The 13157-nt window shown below is 45.1% G+C and overlaps 1 pseudogene; it reads right to left on the bottom strand.

Annotated features, from left to right (window-relative positions):
* Nucleotides 1-7859: 7859 nt before the first annotated feature.
* On the bottom strand, nucleotides 7860-11569 carry LOC139436641 (52 kDa repressor of the inhibitor of the protein kinase-like; annotated as a pseudogene).
* Between the last annotated feature and the right edge of the window lie 1588 nt (nucleotides 11570-13157).

Raw genomic sequence — 13157 nt, 5'->3', positions numbered from 1 at the left:
AAATAATTCCGTTTGCATGGTGCCTACTCTAAAAAAGCCTTTCTTGTGCACTAACAGTGCACTGAGAAGGACGGGGAAGCTTTGTCCATGCTCCACGTGAACAAAGCCCGAGATCATCAGCAATGACGGTTCATTTCCAATGTTTATTTGTGGAATATTTCCAGCTATCTTTCAGGAATTCCAGTCGCCCTGTTGCAGAGGAGAGGATTCTGAAACACACTCATGTTGCTTCTTGGGGTTGACCCCAAGGAGAAGTGCTTCTTCCCAGACTCAAAGCAGGGCATTTTCCTAAGCGGTCCCTACCTGAAGCTAGACTTTCTTACATCCTTTAATCATCAGCAAAAGACAATATATTTTTTTAATGCAGCTTTACCTTTCTTGAACTTCTTTATATCTAGTTCCTACCATATCCTAGACTTTAAAAATGATAAACTGGCTCACTTTTTATGTGTGTTAAGCGGGCTTACTCTTTTCTTTGCCTAAAACTACCTTCTTCTTATGCTTAGGGATTACTCTTTGCATCTGGTAGTCTGGAATTTGGTCAAACAAACAACTCTCCATTTTTATATTTTATATTATAATTTCCATTGCTTTGCCAGCTTCAGGTATAACCCTTTCAAGTCTTCTCCTACAAAATTCCTCCACCTATTTGATAATTTCAGTGCTCCTTTCTTGGTTTCCCTCACTTTATTATGACTTTCTAGATGTGTGAAGGCTCCCCAAACTGTGGCTACATGTGTGGCAGGGCAAGAGGCTTTTTATGGGAGTAAGTAAAAGCACTAGAGACATGGGATGTACAAAACAAGCACTGCTCTCTTGCTCTTTTTTTTTTTTAAGATTTATTTATTTATTTCTCTCCCCTTCCCCCCACTGACCCTGGTTGTCTGTGTCTATTTGCTGCATCTTCTTTGTCCACTTCTGTTGTTGTCATTGGCACAGGAATCTGTGTTTTTTCTTTTTGTTGCATCATCCTGTTGTGTCAGTTCTCTGTGTATGCGGCGCCACTTGGTTTCGCGCTGGGCGGCTGTCTTTATGGGGTGCACTCCTTGTGTGTGGGGCTCCCCTATGCGGGGGACACCCCTGTGTGGCACCGCACTCCTTGCGCGCATCAGCACTGCGCGTGGGCCAGCATCACATGGGTCAAGGAGGCCCAGGGTTTGAACTACGGACCTCCCATGTGGTAGACAGACGCCCTAACCACTGGGTCAAGTCCGCCGCCTGTTCTCTTGCTCTTCATCCTTTCTTGGGAGAAAATCAATCCAGCTCCCCCAGGCCTGGAGGAATAGCCAAATCATGCCTCCTTTACCCAGAATGGAGAGGTTGTTCTGCCCCTTGGGTTAGAGAAACTGGATGGACCTGAATTGGAAAATTTGGGCAAAATTGTCTCTGCACCTTGGGATTCATTGGGGAGTGTACTGATAATACTCAAGAAGTTCTAAGAGTATAGTTCTGGGACTCTGGGGATTTTTTAGGGCAGCAGTGGAAGGTGTTGGTGCTCTGGATTAGAAGGAGCAATCTTCAGTAGATCTTGGGACACAGCAGCCTAGGCTTCAGGACCTTCAAGGCTCAGGGGAAAAGGATGCAGTCATGTCTAAAGCAGAGATAAAGCTAGGCAGGCATATGTGATTATTCAGGAATGGTGTCTTTCCTATGGGGGGTTGTCCCCTAAAAGCTGTTTGGAGCTTAGCTGTGAATATCCAGCAGCTATTTAATACCAGGTAGTGGTCACCAAAGAGGATAAAGACATGAAACCTAAAGGTCCACAGGCCTTGGTGCTTTTGTAAGAATGCTGTATAAGACTGATTGTGGACAATGAATATTGGGAGAAACTTTGGGGCTCATCATGTTTCTCTCACTTGCTCTTCATTCATTATACACCTTTGATTCTTTCAGCAGTTGTCTTAGAGCTGCTGAGTCCCATAAGTAGCCACTAGCCATAATGACTACTAAATTGTAATGAGAATTAAGTAAAAATAAAATTCAGTTTCTTAATTGCACTAGTCAGCTTTCAAGTACTCAATACTCACATGTTGCTAATGGTAACCATACAGGTCAGCAGAAGTGTAGCTAGTCCCATCACTGCAGAAAATTCTACTGAACAGCACTGTTCTATAGTATAATATATATCTTTGACCTGCAAGAGTTTCTCTTAAATGAATAATTTTTAATTCACTTACCCAGTGTTTTAGTTTCCTAGGCTGTTTAAAGAAAATACCGTGAAGTGATTTGCCTTGAACAATAGGAGTTTACTAGCTTACAGTTTTGAGGCTGAGAAAATGTTCAAATGTAGGCTTCATCAAGGCAATGTTTTCTTCCTGAAGACCAGCTGCCAGTGATCCTTGGCTCCTCTGCCACATGGGAATGTGTCTGCTGGTCTCTCCCTTCTCTTCTGGGTTTTGTTGATTTCATCCTCTTGCTTCTGTGGCTTTCTTTCTGTTTGAATTTCATTCTCTTACAAAGGACTGCAGTAAGAGGATTAAGGTTATTCTGATTGAGGGTCACATCTTAACTGAAGTAGTCTTGTCAAAAAGTCCTTTGTACAATGGGCTCACATCCATGGGAATGGGTTAGAGTTAAGAACATGGTTTTCTGGGATACAAACAGCATCAAACCACCATGCCAGCTTCTGCCTTTATGCTGCTGTATATTTTAAGTCTCTCTATATTCTAAATGCCAGAAGATATTTTAATGTTTGAACATTCAATTTTCATTTGGGTTTACCCACATATCCTGTACAGTGTTGTTCTTTTCTTCCTATATTACCCTGCTTCATTCTAGTTCATTTTTCTTTTTATCTGAAAATTTTCCTTTAATAATTCTTTTAGTACAGGCATGCAGATGAAGGATTCTTTCATGCTTTGTTTTTCTGGAAAGGTAGTTTGCTTCTATTTTTAAAGGACCTTTTTTCTAGATATAGAATTCTAGGTTGACAATTATTTTCATTCAGCACTTTAAATAGTTATTCCATTGTCATCTTTTTATTTATTTATTTATTTATCTATTTATTTATCTATCTTCCCTCCCCCCCCTCCCCTAGTTGTCTGCTCTCTGTGTCCATTCGCTGTGTGTTCTTCGGTGACCACTTCTATCCTTATCAGCGGCACTGGGAATCTGTGTTTCTTTTTGTTGCGTCATCTTGTTGTGTCAGCTCTCCGTGTGTGCGGCGCCATTCCTGGGCAGGCTTCGCTTTCTTTTGCACTGAGCGGCTCTCCTTATGGGGTGCACTACTTGTGCGTGGGGCTCCCCTACATGAGGGACAACCCTGCGTGGCAGGGCACTCCTTGCGCGCAACAGCACTGCTCATGGGCCAGCTCCACACAGGAGGCCCGGGGTTTGAACTGCAGACCTCCCATGTGGTAGGCAGACACCCTATCCATTGTGCCAAGTCTGCTTCCCCCATCGTCATCTTGATTCCACAGTTTTTGTTGAGAATTTGTTTCTCTTTTGAATGTATTTTTTCTTTGACTTCCTTCAAGGCTTTCTCTTTATATCTGGTTTTCATCCAAAAGGACAAATACAGTATGATTCCAGTTATATGAAATATCTAAATTAATACAGCAAGTGGATTAGAAGTTACCAGCTGTGGGAGTAGGGGGACTGGGGAGTTATTGCTTAGTGTGGAAAGAATTTCTCTTTAGGGTGATGAAAAATTTTGGAAACAGATATTGGTGATGGCTGTAAAACACTGGGAATGTAATTAATGTCACTGAACTGCACACTTTAAAATGGTTTTATTGGGAAGCAGACTTGGCCCAGTGGGTAGGGTGTCTGTCTACCACATGGGAGGTCCGCGGCTTAAACCCTGGGCCTCCTTGACCTGTGTGGAGTGGCCTACTCGCAGTGCTGATGTGGGCAAGGAGTGCCGTGCCATGCAGGGGTGTCCCTGCATAGGGGAGGCCCATGTGCAAGGAGTGCACCCTGTAGGGAGAGCTGCCCAGCGCGAAGGGAAGTGCAGCCTGCCCAGGAATGGTGCTGCACACACGGAGAGCTGATACAACAAGATGACGCAACAAAAAGAAACACAGATTCCCGTGCCGCTGACAAAAACAGAAGCGGACAAAGAAGAACAGGCAACAAATGGACACAGAGAACAGACAACTGGGGCGGGGGGGGGGGTGCGGAAGGGGAGAGAAATAAATAAAATAAATAAATTTTTTTAAAAAATTAAAAAATAAAATGGTTTTATTTTATATATATTTTACCACAAGAAAAAATTCAGGTAAAAGAACAAAAATGGGAGAAAAATATGAATACTGATACGTGCTACAACATGGATGAACCTCAAAAACATTATGCTGAGAGAAAGAAGCCAGACACGAAAGGTCACATATTGCAGGATTCCATTCATATGAATAATTCAGAGTAGGTCCACCGGTAGACACATGTTGCCAGGAGCTGGGAGGAGCGGGGAGTGGGGAGTAACTGCTTAATGGTCCTTTTGGGGCGATGAAAACGTTGTGCAACTAGATAGAGGGGTAATTGCACAACACTGTGGCTACATTAAATGCAAGGAATTATTCACTTCAAAATGGTTAATTCACCTCAATTAAAAAAAAGTAAATCAAAAAGCAAAGGAGACTAAATAGTAATAAAACTCGCAGAAAAGCTCTTAGGCTGTCATTACTGTGTGCCTCGAAAGAAGACTTTTCTTTGGTATTATCTTCGAAAGACTTTACATTTTCTAAGTGACAAAGATTCTGTTGAATACCAGTTTCAGGACATCCTTTCTGATCCTCTGTTTCTTCAACTTTAAATTGGAAAAAGTTGTTCTTTCCCTGTGGTGCTTTGATGAGATATGGAAATAAAATATGAATATAGCACATACTCAACAAAGGACTTTCTCTTTTTTCACCCTCCACCTCCTCCTCCTCTTCTTTTGTGTGTGTGTGTGTGTTTATAAACAGCTTTATTGAGGTATAATTCATAAATCATATAATTCACTAATTTAAAGTATACAATTCAATGGTTTTTAGTAAATTCATATAGGTATGCAAGCACCACCATAGTCAATTTTATAACATTTCCAACACCCCAAGAAGAAACCTGGAATCCTTTAGTTATCACTCTCCTATTTGGCCATTGCCCTTCAGCCCTAAGTGACTGCTAATCTACTTTCTGTCTCCAATATTTCTCAGATTTGGACATTTCATATGAATGGAATTGTATGCTATGTGATTTTTCCTTAGTGGCTTCTTTCACTTAGCATGTTTTCAAGGTTCATCTATGTTGTAGCATGTATCAAAATTTCATTCATTTATATCACTAAATAATATTCCATTGTGTGTTTATACCACATTTTGATTATACATTCGCCTGTTGGTAGACACTTGGGTTGTTATCACCTTTTGGCTATTGTGAATAATGCTGCTATAAACATTTACGTACAAGTATGTTTGGGTCCCTGTTTTCAGTTCTTCTGGGTATATACCTGGGAGTGGAACTGCTGGGTCATATGGTAGTTCTATGTTTAACTCTTTGAGGAACTTCCAAATTGTTTTCTACACAGGCTGCTCCATTTTACATTCCCCCCAGCAATGCACAAGAGCTCCTACTTACCCACTTCCTCCCCAACACTCCTTCCTTCCTTCCTTCCTTCCTTCCTTCCTTCCTTCCTTCCTTCCTTCCTTCCTTCCTTCCTTCCTTCCTTCCTTCCTTCTTTCCTTCCTTCCTTCCTTCCTCCCTCCCTTCCTCTCTCCCTCCCTCCCTCCCTCCCTCCTTCCTCTCTCCCTTATTAAAGCCATCCTAGTGCGTGAAGTGGTATGTCATTGTGGGTTTGGTTTGCAGTTCCCTGATGACTAATGATGCTGAGCCTCTTTTTATAAGCTTTGTGGCCATTTGTATATTTTCTTTGGAGAAATGTCTACTCAAGTCCTTTGCCCATTTTTTTTTTAGTTGAGATATTGCCTATTATAAAGTTGTAAAAAATTTTTAATATATTCTAGATACAAATCACTTATCAGAGATATGGTTTACAAACATTTTCTCCCATTCTCTATCTTTTCCCTTGCCTGTTAATATTTGTTGGTGCATAAAAGCTTTAAGTTTTAATCAAGCCCAGTTGGTCTATGTTTTTCTTTGGTTGATTGTACTCCCTTCATTTAAACCTGTCGCTCCTCTGTACATGTTTCAACACTCACAGTGATCTTGAAGGGAGAAGTTGGCTCAGATCCTCTCTTCTGGGTTGAGTATTTCAGATCCGACTGGAAATGAACTTAATCCTGTCATGGTGTTAAAAGCATCCTGGTTTTCTCAGCTGGTCATTTCTCTGAGTGTTCCAGGAGGAGATTAACCAGCACAGGACGTTCTCTCGGTCCAGCCAGCGCCAGGCGACATCTGCCAATGAGGCGCCAACAGTGCCTCTGCCCCTGCTGACCCCCGCCGACCCCCGGCCCCAGGCTGACCCTGACCGAGGGCTCGCTCCCCTGGTCAGCCCCCAGTCCTGAGAGCCTCCCATAACCCTTTCTTTGACTTCTGTTTCCATTTGATTTATGGTTTGGATGTGCCTTTATCTTTATCTAGAAGAAACTAGGCCATAGATGAGGCAATTAATGAGTGAAGCAGTAGGAGGTTCTGTCCAATCTGAAGAAAACGTCAGACATTAAGGGTGAGTAGCAGCGCCTTCTAAATCTGTCAGGGCGATTTAGGTCTGCCTTCTTGAGCTCCTCCATCCCAGGGGATTGCTCCTGTAAGTGCCACACTAAAAGGTAAGTACACGACCCTTGGCTCATATTTAAACGGAGCTCCATCTAGTGGAACTGTTTTTAAATACAAGCAGTATGCTGCCAAGGGAGTTCCTTTTGCGTAAGGGCCTTGGCATTTGCCTCTTATTTTAGGCACCATGTCAACAGGCTGAAAGGGCACATCCTAAATCCAAAGAAGCCGCGTACAGTCCCCTGGGTTTAAGCGGAGCTTATATTCATTGAGCAAGAAGCCCAAATGCTTGGGTTCCACTTACTCTTTTTTTAAAAAAACAAAACTCCCATTTTATTTAGATTGAAATAAACTGTACAAAATTGATTTTCTGCACCAAAAATAATGGCAATATTTTTTATTATTCCTAGGTAAACCACAAAATACTTATTTTTGTAAGTTTTCCAGGTTTTGCTATAAATCAAGATGGGGCAGTAGATATAGTCATGGAAATAGAAGCAAAGAGAAAATCAGTTGTCAGTTATCCATGGCCTCTTGAGTCTGTCTTGACCATGCCTCAAGACATACCTGCTAAAAACCTTAGGAAGGTGTAGGCTCAACAAAGGAACGTCAACAGCAACAACCAGATGTGGAAAAAGGCATTTGAACTTTAACAGTAACTTCCTCCTTTAAGTTCATTTGATAAAGACAAAATCTACACTGAAATCCTTGCTTGGCAAGCTTACTTTCTCTCACTGACTGGTAATTCCCTTAACTGTCCAAAACAAATTTTTAACAATATACTTAAAACTCCTACCAGTTAAAAGTTAGTTGTGAGCCACGTTGTAACATTTTACAAAATGCATTCCTTTCCTTCCACACCTCCTCAAATTTTATTTCTTCAAAGTACTCATTACTGGACTGATAACGTGATAATTGGGTCTACAGTGATGATAAATGTTATGCCTAAAATAACTCAAATAATTCCAGAGTGCCACTAACAGAGATCACTCAGAAATGAAAATGGCACTTCCAATGATATCTTCTGGAAGAATGGATGGGTCTTCAAAGCATGAGAGGTCAAAAAGGGCCCTTTAAATAGGGAGATTATTAATGACTAATGTATTATAGGTAAAGATATTCAGTGATTAAGCAGCCTACATCCATCTTACAGTTTTCCTTCCAAATAAAAGAAAACCAATTTTTAAAAACCTATTTTAAAACTATTTTCAATGGTTTCTTTTTTTTTTTTTAATGGTTTCTGAATTACTTGTAGGAAGCTCTGACTTAGTTGTGTAGAGTTTGATATATGTGTCCACCATTAAATCCAGATCATGTTTTATATCAAAATTTATAGTAAGCAAAGCCAAGTTACTTGAACTTTGGTCTGCCAAAGTGTTCCTCAGGTATGCTTTGAGACACTACATTCTACTTTCGTAGCGTTCATTCTTAACCTTCATCACAGGAAGAATACTTAAGACCTTCAACATAGACCTTTCCTAAGGTGCATAGACCTTAGGAAAACACGTGTTGTCAGGCAGATGGAGGGCTTCATAAATGGTGGGAGGAAGCTCTACATCTTTCCCTCTGTGTTTCCACTTGATTCTCCAACAGTGAGGCTCAGCCGAGAGTATGTCAGGATTGGGTAAGTCATTTCTGTCCAAGTCAACATGGTGTTCCTCCAACAGGTTGAATTTGCGCCACCCCATGACAGAGGGCACCAGAGATCAGCATTCGAGAGCTCTGAGGTGTTGCTCTGAGAAGAGACCTGTAAGTTCCTGAATAACGTGCTCCCCTGTTGGAACATTTAGGGTGTCTTTATAGTAAGCCTCAGAGGTTAGCTGAGATTTCCGGTTACCTTGCTGAGCCCTGTGGAATTCGCCAGGGAGTTTGATTCACGATAAACTTCAATATTTTCCATCACCTCCTTGAATGAATGCAGCCCTGCAGTCAAGCTGCTGGCTGCAAAGAAGATATCAGAGGCTTGCCCCTGGAGATTTTCCCCAAAGGCTCTTGTAAAAGATAAGACATTCTTAAGAACAACAGAGGAAACAATGAAATCAAAATCTGTTACTGCACGACACAGGACAAATGCCCCGCCAGCTGTACAATTATTCCATCTCACATTCGCGTCACCATTGATACCACCTAAACATAAAACAAGTGCTTGCAGGAGAACCACTAAAATTCCAAAAGTATCAAGCCTGCTTGTCCACTGAGAAGGGCAAATTTCCCTCAGTTCATTCCCCCTTTCTTCATTGCTCTGAAAAAGGACAGAAATTACATTGTCAAGTTCTAAAAGCAGTTGTGGCGATTGATGGAAAAAAAGAAGAAACGTCCTATATCATTCCCAACGCAACAGATATTCCCATCACTGGCATTGATTCTGCCAACCACATATTTAAGGCACAGGAAGAGCCATGTGTGGGGACAGCTTGTGGAGATTTCTCTAGCAGTCTAGAAGCAACAACTTTCATTTTGGAAGAATATCCACTGGATATAATGCAAGCCTGTCCACGACAGTCCTCCATGCTTATCCCCACTTCTCAGTTATTGCAGGGTGAAATTTCAAAGCCCAAATTTCTGCATCAGCTTCATAAGGCTGGAAGCCAAATTCCTCTCTGAGATTATGACAGTCATCAACAAATCTTACCAAGACGGGCGGGTGCTCTGCCCCTGCTCTGTCCACCTCATCATCAGTGATGATGGAAAAGAAGTAGGAGTCTCTCAATTCCCTGAAGAAGTTAATTTTTTTTTTCCATAGGAAAACAAGCTTTAATTTGCCTAGGGCCCATTGCAGCAACCGCTTCCTAGTTCCCCTAGGACAGCAAGCAGGGCCTCCCTCGGCTCCTTCTGGCAATGGAAGCGCTGGGCTGGGAGGACAGTTACAGACCCAAGGCCAAGGCCGGTGCTCAAAGGTGGACAGGGCTTGGGCTGGCCTCTGTCCTCCCTCGCAGGCAAAAGATGGCGAGGCCGTGGCAGGAGCAGATCTGCTTGGGGTTCCGGGAAAGGCCAGAAGAGCGGGCGATGCGGCCACAGGCTGGCCTGTCCCCTGAGGTCCTGGAGTTCTTGGATGAAGGAGGGCTGCCCCGCAGGGTGCCAGCATCTGTTTCTGCTGTGTTTTCACACAGAACAACGTGTGAACAGCTGCTGTCTTAAAGCGCCTCCTCAGAACCTCTTCTCCAGAATTCAGTGGGCACTCCAGCAGTGCTTGCGCCTTAGCAGGAGTAGAGCGGCCTTCGGGGAGCTCATCAGCTCTTGCCCGTCCAGCATATTTTTCTTTCTCCCATAAGAATCAAAATTTCAGGGAAGCGGACTTGGCCCAATGGATAGGGCGTCCACCTACCACATGGGAGGTCCGCGGTTCAAACCCCGGGGCCTCCTTGGCCAATGTGGGGTGTCCCCCGCGTAAGGAGAGTCGCCCAGTGGGAAGGAAAGTGCAGCTGCCCGGGAATGGCGCCGCACACGCGGAGAGCTGACACAGCAAGATGAGTTTTCAACAAAAAGAAACAGATTCCTGGGGCCCTGATAAGGATAGAAGCGGTCACAGAAGAACACACAGCAAATGGACAAGGAGAGCAGACAACTTGAGGGGTGGGGGGGAGAAGTAAATAAATAAATCTTTAATTCACTAAAAAATAATTCATTTAAAAAATTCAAAATTTCAAGTAAAGATTTCGGGGGTTCTTTGTTTTCCTCCTCTTCCGGGGTAAAGGGACGCATCCTGGTCGGCTCTCCGCCCTTTCTGCGGGCTTCGGAGCGTTGCCGGTTTGTTTTCCTTCCTCTTCAGAAGTTTCAGCAATTTTTCTGTCAGGGTCCTGATTTCACCTTCACTCAGTTCTCTTATTCGTCCCTGCGTCTCCTGTGTGGATTGCTCAAATGCCTGGTAAGGTGAAATGTTGTTGGAACAGCGTCGTCTCCAGGAACTGCCCTGTCGCTCCCCCGAGCCCCTGCAGATGACGGAGGCCCCGCGGGGCCCAGGCCCCTGCCGCGTGCTCGGCTGAGGGCCGCAGCTTCCGAGCCTGCGCTCCTACAGCTCCCCACCCCCTTCCGGCCTTCTCCGGGCCCCGGGAAGCTGAAGGACAGATGGACAGGGTGCTCCTCCGCGGGCAGGGGGCGGCGCCGAGCCTGGCCTCGTGGCCCGCCGCCTCCTCCGGGCAGCCCACCGGCGCGTCGGCCCACTCTTCTTAACCAGAGGAGAGTGGATCTTTTCTGTAGGGGAGGAGAGAGGAGACAAGTGTCCTGGAAGTTTCCATAAAAGATCAGGCCCTGGCAGATTAAATGAACATCCTGCTCGCAAAATCAGAAGCGCCCCCGGGGACCTGGCGGCCGCCCCGGGCTTCCGGGGCTCTGGGGGTGGAGGGGGGGGGGACCCCGGTTCCCCTCACCGCCCGCGGGGGCCGGCGGGCGAGGGTCCTCACCGCCTCGGCGCCTTCCGCCTGCTCAGCCCTCGCCCCTCTCTGCAGCCGTCCCGAGGGCCCGCATTTCAGGAGCTAGCGCCGCCCCGACGGACACCCACGTCCCGCGGGCCGCACCTAAACTCGGCGGGGTAGGAAGGGGAGGCCGGCGCGGGCAGACAGCCAGGGTCAAGGCCGTCGCGGGGGGCGGGGGAGGAGATGGCAGCAGCACCCCCGGACCGGCGGCCTCGTGGTTTCCTGAGTTCACCTCCCCCCGCCCCGCCCCCCTCCTTCCTCGGGTGTGTGGCGGATAAATAAGGATCTTGTCCCAAACCACGGAACTCTTCAGCTGCAGAGCCGGGTTTAAATCCAAGTTCATCTGATCCCGAAGTCCATGTGGGACTGCCACCATATAATTTCCCCCCAGTAATCCTGATGGATTTTCCTTGACCAGTATATTTCTTTTTCTTCCCTCTAACCTTTGACTGGCAAGAAAAGCAGGCCAGGACCGGGGCACAGCCCTGCAGACGGGTCCACCCCATTTTAACTGCCCCATATTTTGCTTTCGACCGCTAGGGGGAGATATGCCTATTTCTCTCCTCTGAAAGGTCTTGAACCCACAGATTTCCTCTCTTCTTCCCTCTGGAGCCCTCCCCCCACCAAGTCCAAAGGTCTGTAGAACCAGAACCAGATTACTACTGAGTCCAACGCAGAACTGGGCCTGTGGACCCATCTGTTCATCACAGTGTTTCTCTAGGCTTTATTAAAAGTGGGGGAAATTCCACAGTGACTCTAGATAATGGTTAGGTCAACAACCCATTTACCTACAATGGACACTGTAGACGTGGAAAGTTCATGAATGTGTTTTATATATACATAATAAACTTTATGTTTTAAGGAGGTTTTAGATTACAGAAAAGTCACATGGAAAGTATAAAGGATTCCCATATACCCCACCCCTTCCCCTCCCATATCATCCCCTTAAAATAACAGCTTACAACCGTATGGTACATTTGTTAAAACTGATGAATAAAGCATGGCTACTAGCCAAAGTCTATCGTTTACATTGTGGTTTACACTTAGTTCCAACGCCCTGAAAATCCCATATTCCATCTATTCTTCCCTCCCCCTACCCTCTGAACCTCTGGTAACCACTATCTTTTCTATCAATGTTACACGTTCTTCCATTACTGCAATATTAATAAGTTTACTTTGTCCATGGTTGCATCCCCCATATATTTCTTCAATCCTTAACCTTCAGGATTTGGGGGAAGGTTATGCCCACTCTGCCTCAGATCGAGAGGGGATTTAAATCTTATGGGGCAGATGGAAGGAACTGATTTTGCTTGCAGTTGTAGATATCTTTTTGGGATGGGGGTTGTCTGTCATCATCATTTTGTTCTTTGTCCTGGGTGAGTCCGATGAACTGGAGAGTAGATGTTGGCCGCAACTCTTCTGAGATTCAGGGCTCCACTTTGTCAAAGAGTCCACCCTCCAGCACAGAGAAGAGCTCCTGGCAGGTCAAAGCAGTTATAAAAATAGCATTTTCTGAGGCACTTTCAGGCAGGTTGTGGAGAAACAGAATGTGGTCAGGTCAGCACCCATGACGTCACAGAAGCAAGGAGAAGCGCTGAACGACGGCTGCCATGAATGTGGTTTTTTTTTAAAGATTTATTTTATTTATTCCTCTTCCCTCCCGTCCCCCCAATTGTCTCCTGTTTCCATTCGCTGTGTATTCTTCTGCATCCGCTTGCATTATCCTGCAGCACTGGGAAACTGTGTCTCTTTTTTGTTGCATCATCTTGCTGCATCACCTTGCTGCGTCAGCTCTCCAAGTGTGTGGCACCACTCCTGGGCGGACTGCGCTTTTTTCACACAGGGGGCTCTCTTTGCGGGGCACACTCCTTGCACGTGGGGGACCCATACACACGGATGCCTCTGCGTGGCACGGCACTTCTTGCTCACAGCAGCAGCATTGGGTGTGGGCCAGCTGACTTCACTGGTCAGGAGGTCCTGGGGATCGAACCCTGGACCCTCCATATGGTAGACAGATACTCTATCAGTTGAGTCACATCCGTTTCCCTGAATGTGTTTTTTGAACCATAAAGAACTACATCTATGTAATAGTCA

The sequence above is a fragment of the Dasypus novemcinctus genome, chromosome 16 (assembly GCF_030445035.2).
Source record: "Dasypus novemcinctus isolate mDasNov1 chromosome 16, mDasNov1.1.hap2, whole genome shotgun sequence".
NCBI lineage: Eukaryota > Metazoa > Chordata > Mammalia > Cingulata > Dasypodidae > Dasypus > Dasypus novemcinctus.
The sequence above is the reverse complement of the archived record's forward strand: the minus strand, read 5'-3'. Positions and strand labels throughout refer to the sequence as shown.